This window comes from Enhydra lutris, unplaced genomic scaffold, assembly GCF_002288905.1.
Source record: "Enhydra lutris kenyoni isolate GAN:26980312 unplaced genomic scaffold, ASM228890v2 scaffoldscaffold34, whole genome shotgun sequence".
Lineage (NCBI taxonomy): Eukaryota > Metazoa > Chordata > Mammalia > Carnivora > Mustelidae > Enhydra > Enhydra lutris.
Window position 1 is genome coordinate 22,978,785 of NW_019154118.1, and position 21,045 is coordinate 22,999,829.

The 21,045-nt window shown below is 42.9% G+C and overlaps 1 long non-coding RNA gene across 1 annotated transcript in view; it reads left to right on the forward strand.

Annotated features, from left to right (window-relative positions):
• LOC111153797 overlaps positions 1 to 14,261 on the forward strand; it is a 63,342-nt gene extending 49,081 nt beyond the window's left edge. The window contains exons 3-5 of the long non-coding RNA XR_002641042.1: positions 13,232 to 13,367; positions 13,467 to 13,672; positions 13,772 to 14,261. This is a non-coding gene — a long non-coding RNA (uncharacterized LOC111153797). The remainder of the gene's footprint in view (positions 1 to 13,231; positions 13,368 to 13,466; positions 13,673 to 13,771) is intronic.
• Positions 14,262 to 21,045: the final 6,784 nt, after the last annotated feature.

Sequence of the window (21,045 nt, forward strand, 5' to 3'; positions counted from 1 at the left end):
CTGCTCATGCAGTCTCCACCCCTATCAACCGTCCCTCCGGCTCTCCCTTCACCTCTGGCCCTGAGTTGACAGCAATGCCGGTTCCACCCACAAGTGTTCAGAATGGGGAGCTCTCCTCCAGATTAACCATGAAAGAGAATGCAAAGCCCCAAGCTCGGTCTACTGAGGTCCCGCACAGACCTGTGATTCCTGCCTCTAACTACCAGTCTCTTGTCCCTCCTCGTTTTCCAGCTCTCTGGGCCTCACATGAGGTCGTTCACCTATAAACCCCATAGAGCTGAACAGACCATTTACCTTGAACTTTGAGAAGAGCTTAGTCCCCAGCTCACAACCACCAGAAATAGCTCTGCCTGCAGATGGCAGGGGTCTCTCTCTCCCCGCAGCAGTGTTCCCGTGGGAAGTGAGAGAAGCGCTCTCATGGCTCATCTCCAATTCTTGGAGTCACAGCCACTTTGTCGTAGCTTCTTACAGCTGCTGCCTGTCCCATACCGATGAGGTCTGTTGTCCTTGGGCTGCAGCCACCTCAGCCGCCGTCGCTCCTGGAGTTATCACAAGGAGAGGCCGTGTCACTCCCTGTCACATCAGCTCCACCGGCTCCACAGTGATGACATCTGCCACCATCCCCTCGCCAGCAACCACCCACCCGGCTCCGGCATGGACTGTGGTTCACCTTAGAGCCTCACCTCCCTTCACACAACAAAACAAGTATTTTATGAGCTAAAGATGAAGTTTTAAAAAGCGAAGTACAGAAAAATAAAGAGGGGTTTTGGTTAAATATGATAGACTGAGCAAAAGAAAAGACTTATGTCCTTTCCACCCACCTGCCAAAGGCAGGTCTGTCACCAGGCTGCACTGTCATCTCTGCGTCCTTTGCTGTCTGTTGCCTGTTTTTCCCCCAAATAATTGAGAAGTAGAATAACCTCCGTGTCCCTTTTCTTTTTTTTTTTTTAAATATTTATTTTACAAGCAGGCAGAGAGGCAGGCAGTGAGAGAGAGAGAGGAGGAAGCAGGCTCCCTGCTGAGCAGAGAGCCTGATGCGGGACTCGATCCCAGAACCCTGAGATCGTGACCTGAGCCGAAGGCAGAGGCTTTAACCCACTGAGCCACCCAGGTGCCCCCGTGTCCCTTTTCTGAGAGGAAGATGAGAGTGTTCAAGTTGGAGGGTTTTTCTCACACTGGATGATGACATTTCTGCATAGGGAACTATGATTTATTACAAGTAAATTATGTACTGGAAACGCTTAGATCACAAATGAGGCAACTCGGAAGAATAATTCTGACGAGAGGCTCTCTACTGCAAAGACATGTCATCTATTTGACTCTTCTGAAGCATGGGCTCTTCTCAGCTAACAAGATCTGAAGCAACCGGCCCGTAGGGGAGAGGCTTGGTAAGCGGCGTTTCTTCACCGAACCCCTTCAGGAGGGGAGACAGGCTGAGTAACGCCCCAAGGCCCAGGTTCTGGTCAACACTAAAATTAATATTCTTTTCCTTAACATTTTAAAGACTTACGCAATGAAGAATAACTTCTAGAAGTCAGCTGGGGAGGAAAAAAGGGAAGAAAAGAAACGAGAAAAGCCGATCGGAAACCCTTCGTGCTGAGGCCAGATTGTCAATGGATGGGCCTCAGCACAAGTAGGGGTGCCGCTGTGTCTCTGGGCAGCCCCCCACATCGGCGGGTGGAAGTCCTGTGCTTAGAGCTGGTCAGTTTCGCAGACTAGAAATCCTCCCATCTCTGGCTGAAGGGTATATGATAAGCCTGCCTCTGCGAATTCTGGGCAATCCCACTAATTATTGTTGAGACTTCAACTTGACCCCCCCAAAACATGCTTTTTTCAGTATGTGGTGGGTCACCCCCACTTTCAGCTATGCCTGGTGTTCCAGAGTTCAAGGCCTATCTGGTTCAGTTTCTCCAGAGAGTGAATCACACCCCCATCTTGTGCAGAGGTGAGGGAGGGGTCCCAGGGGAGGGGATCAGATGTGGCTGTTCCACCTGCTCCTTTCTTCCAACCCTCCTGCTGTCAGCCCAGCGCCACACCCCTGCCTTCAAATGTTGCTGAAGACTGCACACCTGGATCTTTCTGGAACTCAAGGGCAGAATCTACTTCACTTCTTTTTACCTTCTCCCTGTAGGCATTTAAACGATTTTACTGCATTTTCAGGAGAAAGGCCGTAAGTCTTTTCTTTTGCTCAGTCTATCATGTTTAACCAAAACCCCTCTTTTTTTTTTTTTCTGTACTTCACTTTTTAAAACTTCATCTTTAGCTCATTAAATACTTATTTTGTTGTGTGAAGGGAGATAAGGCTCTAGGTTGAACCGCAGTCCGTGCCAGAGCCGGCCAAAGATGCATCATCTATTCAGCGTCTCCTGTTTCTCTCTTGTTTGTCACATACAAGGGAGCTGAGTGTACTTTGCCTGCAGAAATCAGAAATGGGATCATAAAATGTACAACATTTTCTCTCATTTTCTGAAGTGTTCAGGCAGGTAGGGACGTGTGGAGGGAAGTTTTGGAAACACCGGAGCTGATTCATGGGACCACATGAAGGGGTGACCGTGGATGTAGAGTGAAAAATAAGGCTGATCGGAAGAGCTTGTGCTAGACATTAAAGGGCATTTGATGCCGTATTAAAAAATTGGCCTTTATGTGTAGGACCATCGGGTCACAATATAATAAGGTAAGCGTCGCATTTTAAGACACCCACGAACCACCTTGGTAGGACCTGAGTAAGTGGCCTCATAGTGGTTTCCTTTCCAGTTATATTTGATAAGTCATTTCTTCAGCTTTTACTCTCCCAAGATACTTCTTTGCAATTCTGTCGGTGTCTCATGCGTCTGTGGTTTTTACGTCTTTTTGCATCTGAGTGGGACACTGAAGCATTACTCATCTCCGACGTGCCACGTAAGCTGTCCCCTGACTGACTGGGCAACTACACGGAGGCACAGAGACGACCGGAGAGGGCTCAGTGGAAAGCAAATCCAGGGGACCCAGGACAACCTGCCTAGCTTCAATTGTTCTCCTGACCCACCACGGACCGATCAGCAGAGTGTGGGAGCCTCGCAGCCTTCGGCAGTTTGACAGCATCCTCTGCCCAGTTTGCTGGCTGACTTCTCAGCTATGCAGATCTCCAATAAAACCTAGGGAATTAGGCTGAAAGAAATGAAAATTACAATTAAAATCTCAGCAGACATGTCAGCAGCTATATACTCTGGGGAAAAGAAATTCTGTAGCACTAAAAAAAATTGTCAAAATTTACAGTTGCTACAACGTATTAGCTAAAATGTCCAGTTTTCTACAAAAAAAAAGATGTGCAAAGAAACAGGAAAGTGTGACTCATCCTTGAGAGAGAAGAATAGTTGATAGAAACTGACTTTTAGTGAGCCCAGATGTAGGCTTTATCAGGAAAAGATTTCGAAGCAACTATAACAAATAAGTAAAGGAAATAGTACGACAACAATACAACTACTCAAGGATATCTATAGAGAAATGGGGACACCAACACACCCACACACACACACCCACACACACACACACACGTTCTAGCGTTGGAAAAAACCACACTGACGTTTTGAAAAACTCACTAACTGGGCTCAACACCTGACCTGAAGATGGCAGAAGGAGGTCTCAGCGAGCTCCGAAGAGAGCAACAGAAATTATTCCGTCTGAAGAACAGAGGGAAAAACAGATTGAAGGAAAACAAAGAGAGTCTCAAAGACCAATGAGACAACATCAAATATCTAATAGGAATTCCAGAAAGACATGAAAGACAGAATGGAGCAGATAAATATATTTGAAGATATAATGGCCAAAAACTTCTCAAATTTGATGAAAAACATTAACCTGCAGATCCAAGAAGCTCAAATAATCCTAAATAGGATAAACAGGAAGATGTCTATGCCCAGGCAAGAAGAAACTCTTGAGGAAGGAAAAATTACAGAAGCTTTTCTCTTTGTCTCTGTCTTGGTGTGGACAACTTTGTGACACTTTATGTTCGAAGAGTCAAACAGGTGGAAAGCAGAAGGGTGGGAAGAGACACATAATGCAAGCGAACTATTTGGTAGTGGACTGGATAGATCCGTCAACATATGCCTTAAGAAATGTATTTATGTATTTCTTAAGTATTTCTCGTGCCCTTGGGTTGATAAGTGAATCATGATGTAACGCTGTAAAAGGATAATATCTAAAAACGGCCCCCAAATGTGTGAAGCAAAAACTGACAGAAGTCGGGGAGAAAGAGACAATTCGAACAGCTGCCGCTGGAGATTCCAGTGTTCCTCTCGCCGTAATCGATAGAACAACTAGATGGAAAATCAGGTGAAGATACAGACCATGTGAACAGAGCCACCACCCAACTTGACCATATTGATATGTCGAGAACGCTCCACAGATGGTGACTTAGAGTAAAATTTAGAAACTAGGCTATATTTCACCCAAAACGTAAAGCCAGCCCTAACAACCCACTCGAGACCAATTAACTAAGCAGAAAGGACAGGATTAGAGCAGAGCAGGACTTGCAAGGCCCAGTCATAAAGATTGACCGGGGAGGCGGTGCCGCACAGGACCACCTGAAGACCAGGGGCAGGGTCCTCACAGGTCAGGGAGGGAAATGCTTTTACTGCTTAGAAAGAGAAGCAAAGCTGGACCAGCAGAATCTGGGGAAGGTGGGGGTGGGGTGAGGGAAAATCAGTCGAGCCTCAAGCTGGAGCTGACAAGCCCAGGGCCCATTGCAGAAAACGGACACAGAACCAAGCTCCGGAAGGAACCAAAAATCCTTCCTGAGATTTCACTGGAAATCATTTGTTCCAAAGTATCATTGGGGGGCGGGGCGGGGGGGGGGGAGGCCAAAACAACAAAGTAACTTTGGGCCAGAAATCTGAGGAGCTCAGGCCAGCCTCTCCCCTATCTGGCCAGACAGCGTGGAGGCCAGGAAACTGCACCAGACCTCTGCGAACCCCGCCAGCAGAGCCAAGCCAACCAGCCTGGACCTCAGTGAGATTGGATAAAAAAACATCGATGTAAACCTATCTCTTTCTCTGCTCTTCTGTTTGCTTTCTTTTCCTTCAGCCTTTTGTTTTGTTTTCATTTTTAATTCCAACCAAGTCCCAGCTGAACCAAGGGGAAACTGATTGCCCACACCTCAATCAGGCTAAACAGTGGCAATGCGCTGGAGGCCACACGGTGGCCACCGTGGCTGTGGCCGTAGAGCAGGGAGCCTGCGGCTGAGAGCAAAGCAAGGAAGTGGGACGGGGAGGGGTCCCGGGCTGCAGGACCTACCTTCCTTCCTAGGGATTTCTACCTTTCCTTTGTGCTTTCCCTGGAAGTCTGCGCCTGCACCGTGGCCTTGGGCACGGGGCCTGTGACTTGCCATTGTCAGGGCAGGAGAAACAAACAAAGGATGGCCTCTGTGGAATTGTGGAATGTTTATTATTCTAAAGAAAAGCATCTGTCTTCTCTCACAGGAAATCCTGTCGTCATATCTGAGAACGGCCCCCGTAATAAACAGTCTTCGGTACCTTTATTTTGTTCCGACTTTATTGAGGTACGATCGCTTTATCACATCTGTAAGGTTAAAGTGTACAACACGGTAATTTGATACATGTGTATGTCGAGAAATGATCACCACAATAAGGTTCGTCCCTCGTGTTCAGCTGCAAGGTTTCTGGAAGCATGTGAAGGCAGGTGACCCGTCTGAGGGCACCCACCCCGGGGGCAATGGCTCACTTCAAAAGCAGGGCCCACAGTTGTTTAGGCTGTTGGCCTCGTAACCAGACCCTCTCATGTGATCCCAGTCTTGGTTCCGGCCCTGCCTTTCCTCCTCCTCTTCCCCAGGGAGTGAGGTCTGGGACACAACAGCCTTGAAGAGAACAACGGACTCAGAACTTCACAGACACGTATTGCTGTGACCTCCTGGGATGTTTAAGAGCTTGGAGGAAGCCAGAGAAAGTTCTCACTGACAGAGAGTGCCCTGATACTCTAAAGGGACACACGACCACTTGCACAAGTTTAAGGGACATTTCAGAAGTCTGTTCCTAGCTTTAGAAAAAAATACATTTTCTTCCTTTGCCTTAAGATTTTATGTATTGTCTTCCTTTAATCTCTTCTGCAGAAAATAAGCAAGTAAATTATGACATTAACAAAAATTTATTATTATTTTCTGTGACTAATATATAAATACTTACATTCCTACTTCCTGTCTTTCCCTTCGTTACTTTTCATTTCTGTGCTCACTTTTCAGAATAGCTTTCCAAAGGGAATTTAGGAACTGATCGCAAGCTTTATTTGTCTTCCTATTTTCATTGTTCTCCTTTGCAGTCTAGTTTGTAATGGAGATTTACGCACCCAGATCAAAAGGAAACACACTTACAAGTATATATGGGATAATCTGCGTGTTGATGTTATCATTGTTTTATAAACCCACATTTAGAGATTGGGAAGATGCAGTTTCATGGGTTAGAGTCTCACTGAGAAAATCGTTCCTAGTCCTAAAAAGGGCAGAACTGGAGGATTTTGTGATTAAAATGCAAAGAGAAATTTTGGCAAAAGAACTTCCTGAGCCTGGTAGTGCAGAATTTACATGGTCCAAAGAGCACAGGACACAATGAAATTTTCATCTCGAGAAGACCAAAGCTGGTGGAGGACTTCTGCAAGAACTTCTCAGGTCCCTTTTTGCTTTAAGGTTCTATAATTTTGTAACACTGTCACCAACTCTGTGTGCTAGACTGTTATTTTACGTTTTAACTAAATATAACTTCCTTTAAATAATAATAATTCGTATGTTAGTGAAATCTAAAATGATTCATTGCCAAATTAAAGAAGGGAGGAGATGTCACCACCAAAGAAAATGAAGCTGATCTTACTGTTTTACTGTTTTGTAAAACCATTCCACCTGAAGGAAAATTGTAATATTTTCCTGTTTACAAATAGTGGACGCTTACCAATTACGTGTGAACCTTGCAAATTTTATCAAATGTGTGTTTACCACACAAATGAGTTGTCGTTTTAGACAAGGAGAGAGAGACATTTAAGCCTCAGACTTGATAAATGGCAGAAGCCCACGTAACTGCTAAAGACCAGTCTGACAGGAATCGGCAACGATAACAAACAGAACAATGAAGGTCCACTATCTCGGAGTTCGCAGAAGAATGGCTTGGCTCCTAGCCAGGTGGATAATCAGTCTATTTTAGGGCTAATTGCACAAACCAATGGACTTTTTCAAATAATATTAAATTAGGTGTGGCTCTCTTCTTTTTTTTTTTTTTTTTAAAAGAGGATTTCCTGGCAATCTGCCTAGAAGTTATGATACTATCTTTGTATATTTTCATAAAATGGTACATTATGCACCTATGATAAGAAACAATGGGTCTTTGGTATCAGCTTTTTTATTCTGGGTGTTTGTGGAGTTTTATTCTCAGTGGTTCTTTTGACTTCATTAGTCTACATCCAGGCTGAATGTACCTTAGTCCAAGTCCCTTAAATTATGTGCTTTGTGATGCCCCATCACCACCAGCACAGTAAGATTGCCACGATGCCTCTGTGGGGGATTTGGCCTCAACTCAGAGAGGTGTGCGGAGGAGAGACAGTGCTGCTACCCACAGAACCTGAGGTTCCCACACACATGTCTTTGAAACCAAATATCTGTATTTATTAGCACATTGCAATAATTGCTGCCTAATTAACTTCTCTTGTTGTCACAATATATCCAAGCTAAAATTTTGTTTGTTGTGGGGAGAAAATGATCCTCAAACTCAAATCACTTAAGATTCTATTTATTATTGTAGCTTCCATAGAGCTGTGAATTTGTTTTTTAATACTAGGGAGAAAATTCATTTTTACTAGTTGGAGATACTATAAATCCATTCAAAAATTAACGGAAAAGGGATGGCCGGGTGGCTCAGTCAGTGAAACGTTGGCCTTCCAGCTCAGGTCATGATCACAGAGTCCTGGGATCAAGCCCCCATCAAGTTCCTTGCTCAGTGGGGAGCCTACTTTTCCCTCTGCCTGCTGCTCCCCATGCTTGCTTAGTCTCGACAAATGAATCGATAGAATCTTAAAAAAAAATTTGCAGAAAAATTAAGACATGACTTACTCTTATATGTATTTGGTACAAAATTTAAGGTTATATTAAAGTAATTGCTCAAACTCTGTTTGTTTATTTAGTTGTTTTATTTGTTTATTTAGTTGTTTATTTATTTAAGTAGGCTCTACGCCCAATGGGGGCTTGAACTCAGGACCCCAACTGAACCAGCCAGATGCCCCATTAATTGCTCAAACTTTAAATAATGCTCAAAATGTTTAAAAATCCAACATTCCTAACAAAACTCTCAGGAAAATACAGATAGAAAGGAACTCCCTCAATCTCATAAAGGACAACCTCCAGCTAACATCATCATACTTGATGGTGAAGACTGAGTGCTTTTCCCCTAACACAGGGAATGAGAAGACAATATCTGTTCTGAGTCCTTCTATTTAAGATAGTACTAGAGATCTTCAGCTTTGCAGTAAAGCAGGAAAAATAAATAAAAGGCACACAGATCAAAAAAGAAGAAGTAAGGCCATTTATATTCGCAGGCAACATATGGTTACCTATAGAAAATCCTATGGAATGACAAGAAAAGGTGCTAAAATTAATAATTGAGTGTAGCAATGTTATAGATACAAGATTAATATATAAAAGTCAAGTATATTTCTATATACTAGTGAAGAACAATCTCAACTTGAAATCTTAAAAAAAAATCAATGCCTTTAATAAAGCATCAAAAATAGTAAACATTTAGGGATAAATCTGACCAGACATGTTAAGACCTATATGTCAAACAGCATAAAACATTGATGAGGGGCGCCTGGGTGGCTCATTGGGTTAAGCCTCTGCCTTCGGCTCAGGTCATGATCTCAGGGTCCTGGGATCGAGCCCCGCATCGGGCTCTCTGCTCAGCAGGGAGCCTGCTTCCCCGTCTTTCTCTGCCTGCCTCTCTTGCCTACTTATGGTCTGTCTCTCTGTGTCAAATAAATAAATAAATAAATAAATAAATAAAGGTGCTGCGATAAATTAGGGGAGTCTTAAATTATTGGAGACATGAAGTACTTTCATAAAATAGAAGAATCAGTATTAAAATATCAAGTCTTCTGAAATTGATCTTTAAATTCAGTGAAATCCCAATCAAAATCAGGATTCTTTTCTTCTGCAGTAGTTCATAAGTTGATTCTAAAATTCATATAAAAATGCAAACTACCTGGAATGGTCAAAACAAGGAATAAAGTTGATAGATATACACCATTTGGTTTCAAAATTATTATAAATCTACAGTAATCAAAGTTTTGTGGAATTGGCATAAAATAAACATTTAAGAAGAGAGTGTCCAGAAATAGATTCAGTTGGTTTTCCACAAAAGTGCCAAGGTAATTCAATGAAGAAAGGAAAAATTTTTTAATAAATAGTACTGGAATAATTGGATAACCATACCCCTCAAAAATGAACCTCAAACCTACTTCACATCTTAAGCAAAAATTAACTTGAACTGTATTACAGACCTAAGTGTAAAATTAATCTTACAATAATTCTGGAAGAAAATATAGGAGAAGGTCTTAATGACCTTTGGTTTGTTGAAGAGCTCTTAAAAACAATACAAAAAGCATGAAGTGAAAAAGAAAACAAATTAGTAAGTTGTACTTCGTCAAAATAAAAAGCTTTTGCTCTTTAAAAGACTGCCATGAAAGTGAAACAAGAAGACACAAACTGGGAGAAAATCCTCAGAAAACCTTTATCATACAAAGTACCTTATGTAGAATATAAAAATATCTCTTATTCACTAGTCAGAAGAGAACCCTTACTTAAAATGTGCAAAACAGGGGCACCTGGGTGGCTCAGTCATTAAGCGGCTGCCTTGGGCTCAGGTCCTGATCCCAGGGTTCTGGGATCGAGCCCCACATTGGGCTCCCTGCTTACCGGAAAGCCTGATTCTCCTTCTCCCACTCCCTCTGCACGTGTTCCCTCACTCGCTGTGTCTTTCTCTGTCAAATAAATAAAAAATTTTTAAAAAATCTTTAAAATGTGCAAAATAATTGAAGAGACACTTCAGCAAAAAAGATATATGACCACACATGAAAAGGTCATTGTGAGCCATTAAAGAAATACAAATTAAAATTGTAATGAGATCTCTTACACAACCACTAGAGTAGCAACAATTAAAAAGACTGACAGGGTGCCTGGGTGGTTCAGTCGTTTAAGCGTCTGCCTTTGGCTCAGGTCATCATCCCAGGGTCCTGGGATGGAGCCCTGCATTGGGCTCCCTGCCCAGTGGAGAGCCTGCATCGCCCTCTCCCTCTGCCTGCCACTCTGCCTACTTGTGCTCTCTCTCTCTGTCAAATAAATAAAATCTTGAAGAAAAAAAAAAAGATAAAAAGACTGACAATATCTAGTGTTAGTGAGAATAGGAAGCAACTAGAATTCTTACATGCTGCTGATGGAAATGCGAAGGGGTCCAACCACTATGAAAACCCACTTGGCAGTTTCCTCATTAGTTGTTCCTATGATTTGACCCACCATTCCACTCCTGTCCCAACCATTCTACTCAAGAGAAACGAAAGTACGTTCTACACAAAGATTTATGTACAAATGTTCATGGCAGCTTTATCTACAATAGCCAAAACTTTAAGCAACTCAAATGTCCATCAAAATTGGATGGATAAACAAATTGTGATATGTTCATACGGGAAATACATAACGGCATGAATGAATCTCAAAGTAATTATTCTAAGGTGAAAAAAGCATGGCCAAAAAAAAAGTTTCTGCTGAGTTTATTTACATAAATTTACATAAATTATATAAATTTACATAAATTCTAGGAGATGCAAACTAATATATAGCAACAAAATTTCCAGTCGTTGCCTGAACGTGAGTTGGGGGAAGGGAGAAAAGGCACAAAGAAACATTTGGGGATGATAGTGTTAACATTCCTTATCCACATTGTGGTGATGGTTTCGTGAGAGTATAAATATGTCAAAACTCATCACATTTTATACCTTATACATATGCAGTTTATCACATGGAAATTATAAGTCAATAAAACAAAAATAATGCTTTGTTAAACACTGTTCTTTTTATTCTTCCCAGTTTGTTTATGAATAAAACGATTAGCAATCCAGACTTGCATAGCTTTCCCTAACATTTCAAAATTCTACGCTTACAGTAGTTACATTGTTAAGTTAAAATGATATTTAAGGTGTCAAAATGTGGTTTAATGATTCTTATTAAAAGTTACTTCAGAAAATGTGGAAAATATTTTTTAAGTATTACGTATATTTCTTACCACTTAGGAGTAACAGCTGCTATTTTTGTTTTCAGATTTTTCATGCATATATATAAACATAATAATTTCTTTTAATTGGGATTATATTGCATGTCATGTTTTGTATGTAGCATTATATTACAAACATTTTTACATGTAATTGTCAAAATGCAATTTTTTTCTCTTATATAATAAACATTACATTGTAATGGGTATGCCACAATTTCTTTAACTTTCCTTGTTTAGGGACATTTACGTTGTCCCCAGGTTTGCAGTATTATGTATTTGGCTATGTAAACATCTGTGTGTGTGTGTGTGTGTGTGTTGTGTGTTAAATCATTTCTTTATTTTTTAGTATAAGCTCTTAAAAATGGATTAATGACTAAAGAGTAAGACTATATTGAGGACTCCTGACAAGGTGTCCAGCTGGCTTTCAGCAACATTGTACCAACTTCCATCTTCACTGGAAATATATAACAGTATATGAGAGAGCTTATCTTACTATATTCTCCAAGGTGTTGAATCTTACAGTGCTTTTACATTTTAACACCATTCTCCCCCCTCATTGTTAAGGAAACAAGGAAATTCCTTGAAGGAACTTAATATTTTAATATGACATCCTTCTTAAAATATATGAGTCAGCTTTTCAGAAAAGTAAAAACCAATGCATCACTTTTATGAGATGAGTAGTGGCATTAACATTCATTAACATTGCATTACAATGCTTGTCAATCTCATAATTTTTCTTTTGCTAATATACAAATCACCTGCTCTAAATAGTCTCTGATTCTGATACATGATCACATAAAAATTTTGTAAGATTTATTTTTTTAAGTAGGCATCATACACAGCATGGAGTCCAGCATCAAACTCGCGACCCTGAGATCAAGACCTGAGCTGACATCAGAAGTCAGAGGCTCAATTGTCTGAGCCACCTAGGCCCCCCTAAAAGATTTTTAAGGCCCAGTTTGTGAAATGGTGAATTCTTCTTTCTTTCTCATGTAATGTGTTTGGCTTATTTCTTTTTCACTTAATGATAGGTGTCCAGTAGAAACTGTTACCTGGTAAGAAGTGACAATTACTTAGCTACAAATATCAAGTATAATTTTATAGACTGAATAGTTAAAACTGAAGACTTATTCTAGGATCTACAGCCTGTTTAGATCCCTCTTGTAAATAGATATTTTTTAAAAAATTATTTATTTATTTGACAGAGAGAGAGAGAGCACAAGCAGGGGAGCAGCAGAGGGAGAGGGAGAAGCAGACTCCCCACTGAGCAGAAAGCCTGAAAGGGGACTTGATTCCAGGACCCTGGGATCACGACGCGAGCCTAAGGCAGACACTTAACCAACTGAGCCACCCAGGTGCCCTGTAAATAGATTTTTAGATAAATCTATATTTAGATAAATCTAAAAAATAGGTTCCCTGTTTTTTAATTGTGTTATATCAGAGATAAAACTAAGACACAGGTTAAGTGCTAGGGTCTTTTCATTTTCATGAATTCTACAGAATGCTGAGTCTTCTGGTCTCTCTTTGATGATTCTGACCTTTAAACAAATGACTGATGTGCTCCTGCTGGTCTAGCACCAATGAGTGGTCTAGCCTCAGATAGCCTGTGAGGCAGTAGGGCCCTTGGCCTCAAGATAATTCGGTCAGGGCCAACATCCAGGGGTCAATGTTAGATCAGCTTTCAGTGGGTGTATTCAAGAAGAAAAATGGTAAAGAAGCCGACAAAAAGTTGTACTGTTTGAAGCCAACCAGGGGATCAGTATGCTGTGAGTGAGGTCTACAGGAGCCTACCCAGAGGCTGTGATTAAAGGTGATTTAAAGATCAATAATGCATATTCGCTAGATATTGCAGGATGTTATCAAACTGTATTGAGATGATGACAAGGGGTACGGAGAGGCTACATGCAAGTCTGTTACAGCCGGTGCCTGGATGTTTGCAGGTGGAGGTGGCTGTTACCTTGGAGTCAAGAAAACAGGTGGAGAGTAAAGCCGCCACCAAGGAAAGACACTTGGACGGGGAAGTTACTGTCAGAACCGCCTGACATGACCTTTGGCGTGAAGAATGGCGTGAGGACGGTAAAGAGGAGCAGTCTTGAGTTTTCTTTGTAATTTAAATAAATCTGACTTGAGGCTTCGTCAGGTCTCTAGTCAGTATCCGTACTTTTCCCCATGCAGGCATCCGGAGGAGACTGGGGGCAGTGGGGAGAAGAACGATGCCTTCTGCATCAAAGGAAGCGGATCTCAGAGGTGCCAGCCCTGAGAGGAGATGAGAGATCAGCCGGGTTGTCTGGATCCAGTTTTTACCAAAATGATGGGCCAGAGAAAGACGGAACCTTAGACAGTCTGACCTAGTTACATTTGCATTTTCCCAGGAAAAATGAGTAAGTGGTAGAACAGTCACACTCTTAAGGCTGCTTCTAAGTTTGAAATTTCTCTGTGATGTTATTTCAACCCCGTATATGCTTTTCTTCTTTTGAAAGCTGTAAAATTCCTCAGAAACACTTGGAGTCATTTTCTGGCGCAGAGAGGAAGAAGGCGGGGAGAAACAATGACCCTGCTTTCAGGGCTGAAGAGAGAAGAAAGCTCAACTGGGGAATGCAGGGCGATGCTAGAAGAAAGCCAGGGTCCCACCTGGATCCTCTGGGAGAAAAGGATGAAAAAGGGAACCAGCCTGGCAAGGAGACCTGTCCCCACCCATCTGCATTTGCAGGAGAACCTGGCCACCAAAGGCACTGCACGTTTCCAGGCAGGAACGACGGGTGGCACTCTACAGTGGAGAAGAAAAAAATCATTAGGTTTTTCCATCAGATACTGACACGTTCTTTAAGATCATGAAGTTTACTTTCCCCCAAAGAATCTTTTTAAAATCCCACACTGATTTGGCAACTTTCTCATTATCATGCCCTGCAGCTCAGCAGCACGTAAGCCCTGGGTGGTTTCCTGAGGGGAAATCCTGATCTCCTGGATTATATAAAATAAAAACATAAAAGAAGAAGAAGGAGAAAAAGGAGCGGAGGAAGAAGAGGAAGGAGAAGGTGAAGGAGAAGGAGAAGTACAACCTTCTACCACGTTTGTTGGGAGGATCCAGTGACTGGGCCTCTGAAGCTCTTAGCGGATCCCCCGGCCTGGAGCAGGTGTTTGCTCACTGCCATCGTTGCTTCTACTGACTCAGTTGTGCGAGTATCTCGGGATTAGGCGCTGAGTGCCCAGGGCCACACTGGCTTTTTCGGTGAGAGGGTCATCCAAACTCGGTGGAGTGTGGTGGAGACTGCTAGATGTTTTTTGCATCAGACATCTCTTAGGTGATGCTTGAGATCTTTCGGCCTCCTCTGTCTCAGACTTTGGCCTCTTGTCTGGGCCCAGCTGCTGCTGGAGTACCAGCTCTGCACGTCTTCTGACTTCACGCAGATGCCATGTGATGGTCACGCCCCTCAGGACCTGTGCCATTTGCGGGCTGACTCCCTTTGCTGAGGTTTCCCTGTCCTTAAAAGAATGGACATGCCCTTCTCTTTCTCAGAGCATGAGCAGGGGGAGGGCCAGAGGGAGAAGCAGACTCCCTGCTGAGTGTGGAGCCCAACGCAGGGCTCGATCCCAGGACCCTGAGATCATGACCTGAGCAGAAGACAGACATCTAACCAATGAGCCACCCAGGCACCCCTAAGAACGGATATGCTTTTATCTTTTGTTTCCCTCCTGGCTTTGATGTGAGCATGATGGCTGGAGCTAGGGCAGCCCTTCTGGCCACGAAGTAGAAGCCGTATGTTGAGGACGGCAGAGCGCAAAGACAACAGGAGCTGGGGTCTCTGCGGAATGGGCAGGCAGCACACCAGGTCTAGACTGCCTACCTGGATATGATTTTGAGAAAGAAAAGTTTCTATCTTTTTAGAAGACTATTATGTGGGGTTTTCTGTCACTCTCTGCTAAGCTGAATCCTAACTATTCAACTAGAAAATTGGCCTTCCGTTCGAATGAAATGAAGGGAAAGGGAGAAAAAACATCATCAGGTGTTAGATCAGAAGGATCGAACAGTGGCACTGGATCCAGACGTCAGTGTTTTTACCAACATCACATTCTATCATGTCTTCTAAATTGAGGGTATGCGAGCCAGATGCCCAGTGACTTGGTCGTCTTTGAGATAACAATACTGACATTCCAGACTAGCATAAAGCAAAGAAAACACTCTCCATCCAGAAAGCTGACCTGTCAGTGCTTCTCATCTATGTTAATGTTTGGTATTAGTCGCAGTAGTATTTAGTATTTACTGTGGGTCAGGCTCTGTGCTGAGCTCTCCAAATAGAAAACCCAGGCAACCACACTCTGTGAAGGATATGTCTGAGAGGGTCAGAGCACTGGCCTGGGATTCCAGGTGAGAAGTTTACCAGCATCCTGGTTAAGACAGTAGCCAAGTTAAGGAGGAGGGAGTGGGCTGTAAGACTCCTTAAGAGATGATATTCACAGGACTTGATGACTGACGGAAGCAGGAGTTGAAGGGGTTCAGAATTATTCTCAGGTTTCTAGGATGGAGGTCTGGCTAGGAGATGGCTTCACAAATTGAGAAGGAACACACACGAAGGAAGAGAAGGAGAAGGAAGGGGGGAGGATGAGGCTTAGCAGAGAACATAGAGAAGATGATGGGTTCAGTCCTGGGCATGTTAAATGTGAGTTATCCCTGGGCACCAAGAAGAGATGGAAACAAGAAATGAATAGATGAGCCTGGACCTCGGGGAGAAGGCTTGGTTAGAACACTTGTCGAATGATTCTGTAATGTTTTGTTTGTGACGTTGTGCTTCCCAGTAGACTGAGTTTTGTGGGGGAGGAATAGTCTTGCTAATCTTGTATTCCCGGAACTTAGAACTGAGCCTGCAACATAGTCAATGCTCTATGAATGTTGGGTCAGTGATTGGCAGTTAAATAAATGAATGAATGAATTTCAATCCATCAAAAAGTTACACATTTTTGTCATCTCAAGTTGAGACTCCATATATGTTCGAATGGAAACATGTTTACAGAGCTCGGTTGGCTGCAGAGTACCATGGATGGGGTCCATTATGTTTTCATGAGCTCCTGCAGGCTGGCCTCAGCACAGAGGCACCCTTCAGTCATGGCCACAAGAAAAAGAGAAAAACACCTTTCAAATTCCAAAGAAGTTGATAGCATACCTTTGGACCAAAAGATCCTTCACTAGTTGGGAAAATTGTTCTTTTGTTTTTTTCCCCCTCAAGAATTGTCCATAGCATCCAACAATGCGCCTGGAAGCACCGACTCACAGAGAACTGAGAGGAGGTCAGAGCAGTGGACGGTCACCACCACATGCATCAGGGCCACCTGGTCACCCTCTTTTCAAATCAGATCGTTGTGCCCAAAGAAGGAGTTTTGAGGACAGGAACAGAGGCACAGCCCAGTGATTTGGAAAATATTCCCAAGATTAATAAGTGGACTAAATCCAGAACCCAAGCAAATTTGCAAAGGGCCTACGAGTTTGTCCCCTTTCCCCCTTTCTTCATCCGTAGTTATCAGTAACAGCAAAGGATTTCCCAGGAACAGCCAATTCTGATTCAGACCATCTCTCCAACTTTTCTGAATCATTACATAGATGTATTATCTTCTTGATTAGAAAAGCATTTGTATATTCCATTACTAACATTTTTTTTCTTTTCTTTTCCTGAAGTACATAGAAGCTTCCCCAGCACAAGCCCACTGAAGTCTTGCTCATGGCTCTGGGTGAGGCTTCTAGAATGCTCTGTCCATGAGTGAAACTGGCAGGCCATAGGCTGCCTGGCAGGGATGAGGACGGACCGCAGTGACTAAGTCATTAACTCTCATGTTGTGTAAAAGCAATTTATAGTAAAAGTTGCTTTTGAACTGTTTTGAGTAATGGCAGGTTGTACGCTTTGAGGCTCTCCAGAGGAAAACAGAACCAACAGAGAAATACATGAGAAGATGTATTATAGGAATTGGCTCAGGCAGTTATGGAGGCCAAGAAGTCCCATGATCTGGGGTCTGCCAGCTGGAGAGCGAGGAGAGCCAGTAGTATCATTTAGTCTGCGTCTGAAGGCCCGAGACTCGGGGTGCAGCGGTCTGTCTCCCAGTCCAAGCCTGAACAAAGGGGCTGCTGCCATAAGTCCTGGAGTCTGACGGCCTGGGAACCGGGAGCTCACAAGTGCAAGAAGAGAAGATGGATGTTCCAACTCAAAAAGAAAGAGAATTAGCCTTTCCTTCACCTTTTTGTTCCATTTGGACCCCCAAGAGATTGTGTGAGACCCGCCTACACTGGTGAAGGCAGATCTCTTCCCTCAGTACCCGGAGCCAAATGTTAACCTCTTCCAGAAACACTTTCACAGACATGCCCCCCGAAATATTTTTTTTTTAAAGATTTTATTTATTTATTTGACACAGAGAGAGATCACAAGTAGGCAGAGAAACAGACAGAGAGAGATGAGGAGAAGCAGGCTCCCCGCTGAGCAGAGAACCCGATGTGGACTCGATCCCAGGCCTCTGGGATCATGACCTGAGCCGAAGGCAGAGGCTTAACCCACTGAGCCACCCAGGCGCCTGCCCCCCCCCCAAATATTTTTAACCAGTTATCTGGGTACCCCTTAAACCAGTCAAATTGACAAATAAAATTAACGATCACAGATGTATTTCAGGAAATAAGTGGCAAGTCCCAAAGTAAACAAGCCCGTGCGAGGACTTCATTATTTTACTACAGTAACCATACCTAGATATTATAAACCATTAGTGTTGCCAAAAGCAATATTCAAAAAATATGAGTGATTTTCTCTGAACTTAATAAATGCATTGTGTTGGGACTCAGACTTGAGTACACCAAATTGAGAGCAGCAGGTTGTAATTAACATGAGATTTGGAGTCAGGAAATCGAGATTTTAGTCTCACACTAACTTCTTGGGTCATTTCATTCATTCAGCAAATATTTATTGAATATCATATAATGCATCGTGGTAAGTGCATCGTGGTAAGTGCTAAGACACAAGAGTGAAAAGAAATTGACATTGTATCCACATTTATAGACTGGTGGTCTAATAGAGAGGACAGACATCAACTTTTTAAAAATCTGTGAATTAGCAATACAACTGTTATGAAGTCCTACAAAGACAAGTCACATGGAGGTTGTGCCAGGGTGGCAGGGTGGCCCATGCAGGCTTAACTGTGATTGAGAGCTGAAGGATTATCAGGTGTCAACTAGATCAGTGGGGCAGAGGGAGGTGTATATGCAAACTCCTAGTGGCCCTGGGAGAGGACCAGCATATTCTAGGAATTATGCATGGTCAGAATGGCTTGAGCTTGGAGAATAAACGCAAACCAATGACCAATATTAGGAGGTCAACCAATGGGTCTGGGGAGAGGAAATGGGAAGCCGATGCGAGATAGTCATAGCTACATTTCAGCGCATTAACGCTGGGTTCAATATTGGGAAATAATTGTAGGGGGCACGTGAGCTGACATGAGAAGACCAGTTAGAAGCCTATTGCTGGTCCAGGAGAGAACCGTCGTGTGATCTGGTTGGAGGTGGTAGAGATAGGAAAGATGAGACTGAGGCAAGAGGAGGTAAGAGCCATAGGGTTAAGGAATAGGTTGGGTATGAAGGAGGTGAAGGAGAGGGAAGTGTTAAGGAGGGCTCCTGTATTTCTTGTCGAGACAGGGAATAATGGAAGCTCCCAGACTGTGAGCTCACAAACTCTGCAGATCCTCATTTCTGCTTCTGCGAAGTGAGAGGCAGACTCTTCTTTGAAGTCCTGTCCAGGTTTAAAACTATTTGACTATATTCCAGAATTCAACCGCTTTTTGAAACTAAAGATGCCCCAACTCGAGTGGAAATCCTCATAGGTCAATGCTTTAGTTATCTGTCGTTACATAAAAATAGTGCCCAACCCTTAGTGACTCAAATCAACGTTACCTCATGATTTCTGTGGGTCAAGGAGTCCGGAGCCACTGAGCTGGGTGGTTCTGGCGTGGGGGTCTTTCAAGGGGTGGCATTCAGGTTCTTGGCGGGCGCTGCAGTCACCTGACCGCTTGCCGGGGCTGGAAGATTCATCGGGTTCCACAGTGGCTTACTCACGCGGCTGTTGGAGGAAGGCCTCCGGTCCACACCGCCTCCCAGCAGGAGGCCTCCACTTCCTACCATGGAGCATCTCCAGAAACTGCTTGGGCGTCCTGGTGATGGGGCCTCTGGTTTGCCCCAAAGCAGGTGATCCCAGAGAGGGCCAATGAGGAGGAAGCTGCAGTGCCTTTTAGGATCTTGTCTCAGGAGTCACATACCATCAGCTCTACTTTTTTGTTTGTTAGAAGCAAGTCACTATATCCAGCCCACACTCGTGGAGGAGGGGAACCAGGTCCCACCTCTGCAGGGACGGGTATCAGAGAGCACGCGGATGTATGTGAGAACCACCACAGAAGAGCTTTAAGTCTTCTACGTGAGCCCCTTCATGAGGGCCGGACACCTTTCCTCCAATAATAAATAATAACTGTGGTATACATTTAACTAAATTAAAATACAACTAAAGGGTTACAAACTAGAAAACAGCTGTCTAGAATACTCAGTGCTAAAATTCTAAAGGGTGAATATTTATTCATTTATTTACTTATATGTTGGGGCACCTGGGTGGCTCAGTGGGTTGAGCCTCTGCTTTCGGCTCAGGTCTTGATCTCAGGGTCCTAGGATCAAGCCCTGCATAGGGCTTCTCTGCTCAGCGGGGAGCCTGCTTCTTCCTCTCTCTCTGCCTGCCTCTCTGCCTGCTTATGATCCCAGTCAAATAAATAAAATCTTAAAAAAAAAAATACTTATATCTGTCATGAGAGAAGGACAAAGCTTACTGAGTCATAAACAAATGGATATTTGGGTCAAATATTATGAAACACTATGAAGCAATTCTCTGTACACAATTACTTTCTGCATAGGTCATAAGATACATAATAAATTCTAGAAATTACATGTTATATATGAGAACCAAATATTTTACGGGTGAGTCAGAATCTGAATCAGAGTTGAAGAATTTTAGAGCTTGAAGAAAGTATACAGATGGTCAGTCTAATCCAGCTCCCCATTTAATAGTAGAGAAAACTGGGAGTTGATAGAAATTTTTTAAAAAATTGTTTTTTTTCCTAGAGCGCTCACACAGTTAGTAGGAGGAAGCCACTTTTGATGGGGTGGCCATTTCCCAATAATACTGGAGAGGGGAGTCAATGCTTTTTGAGATCTTCTTCTGGTCCTGAAAATCCCTGAGACCTTCAGATAAGCTCTGAGCAAAGCACAACAGGGGTCACATTCTCCTTTGTTTAACACTCTCTGCAAGTAAGTTATAGACTAGCTCATCCCATCTTCCAAGGTCATTTAGCAACTTGTTTGTAGGAATTGGGACTAAAGCCAAGGTTATGAACTCCCTCATTTAGACTCTCCACTCTTGTTGATTACCTCTGAAATTCTATTGCCTTTTATCACAAACTAACTGGCTTTTCTATTATACAAGCAGAAAGGATTAAGTAACAACTTTTACCTTGTCATCGTTGAAGATTAATATGCTCATATCTGCAAACACATTATGAATTATGTACTTACGTAATTTGATCTTTGATAGAGAATAAAGGCAGGAGCAGACCTGCGGTTTCCCGAGTCTTCCTTTCGGTACGTTACCCATCAAACCTCTGTTGACTGTACTGAAATTTTATAGCTTATATCAGCAATTAAATTTGTATGGCCTACTAGGCATACAAAGCAGATGATAAGATAGTTTTATTT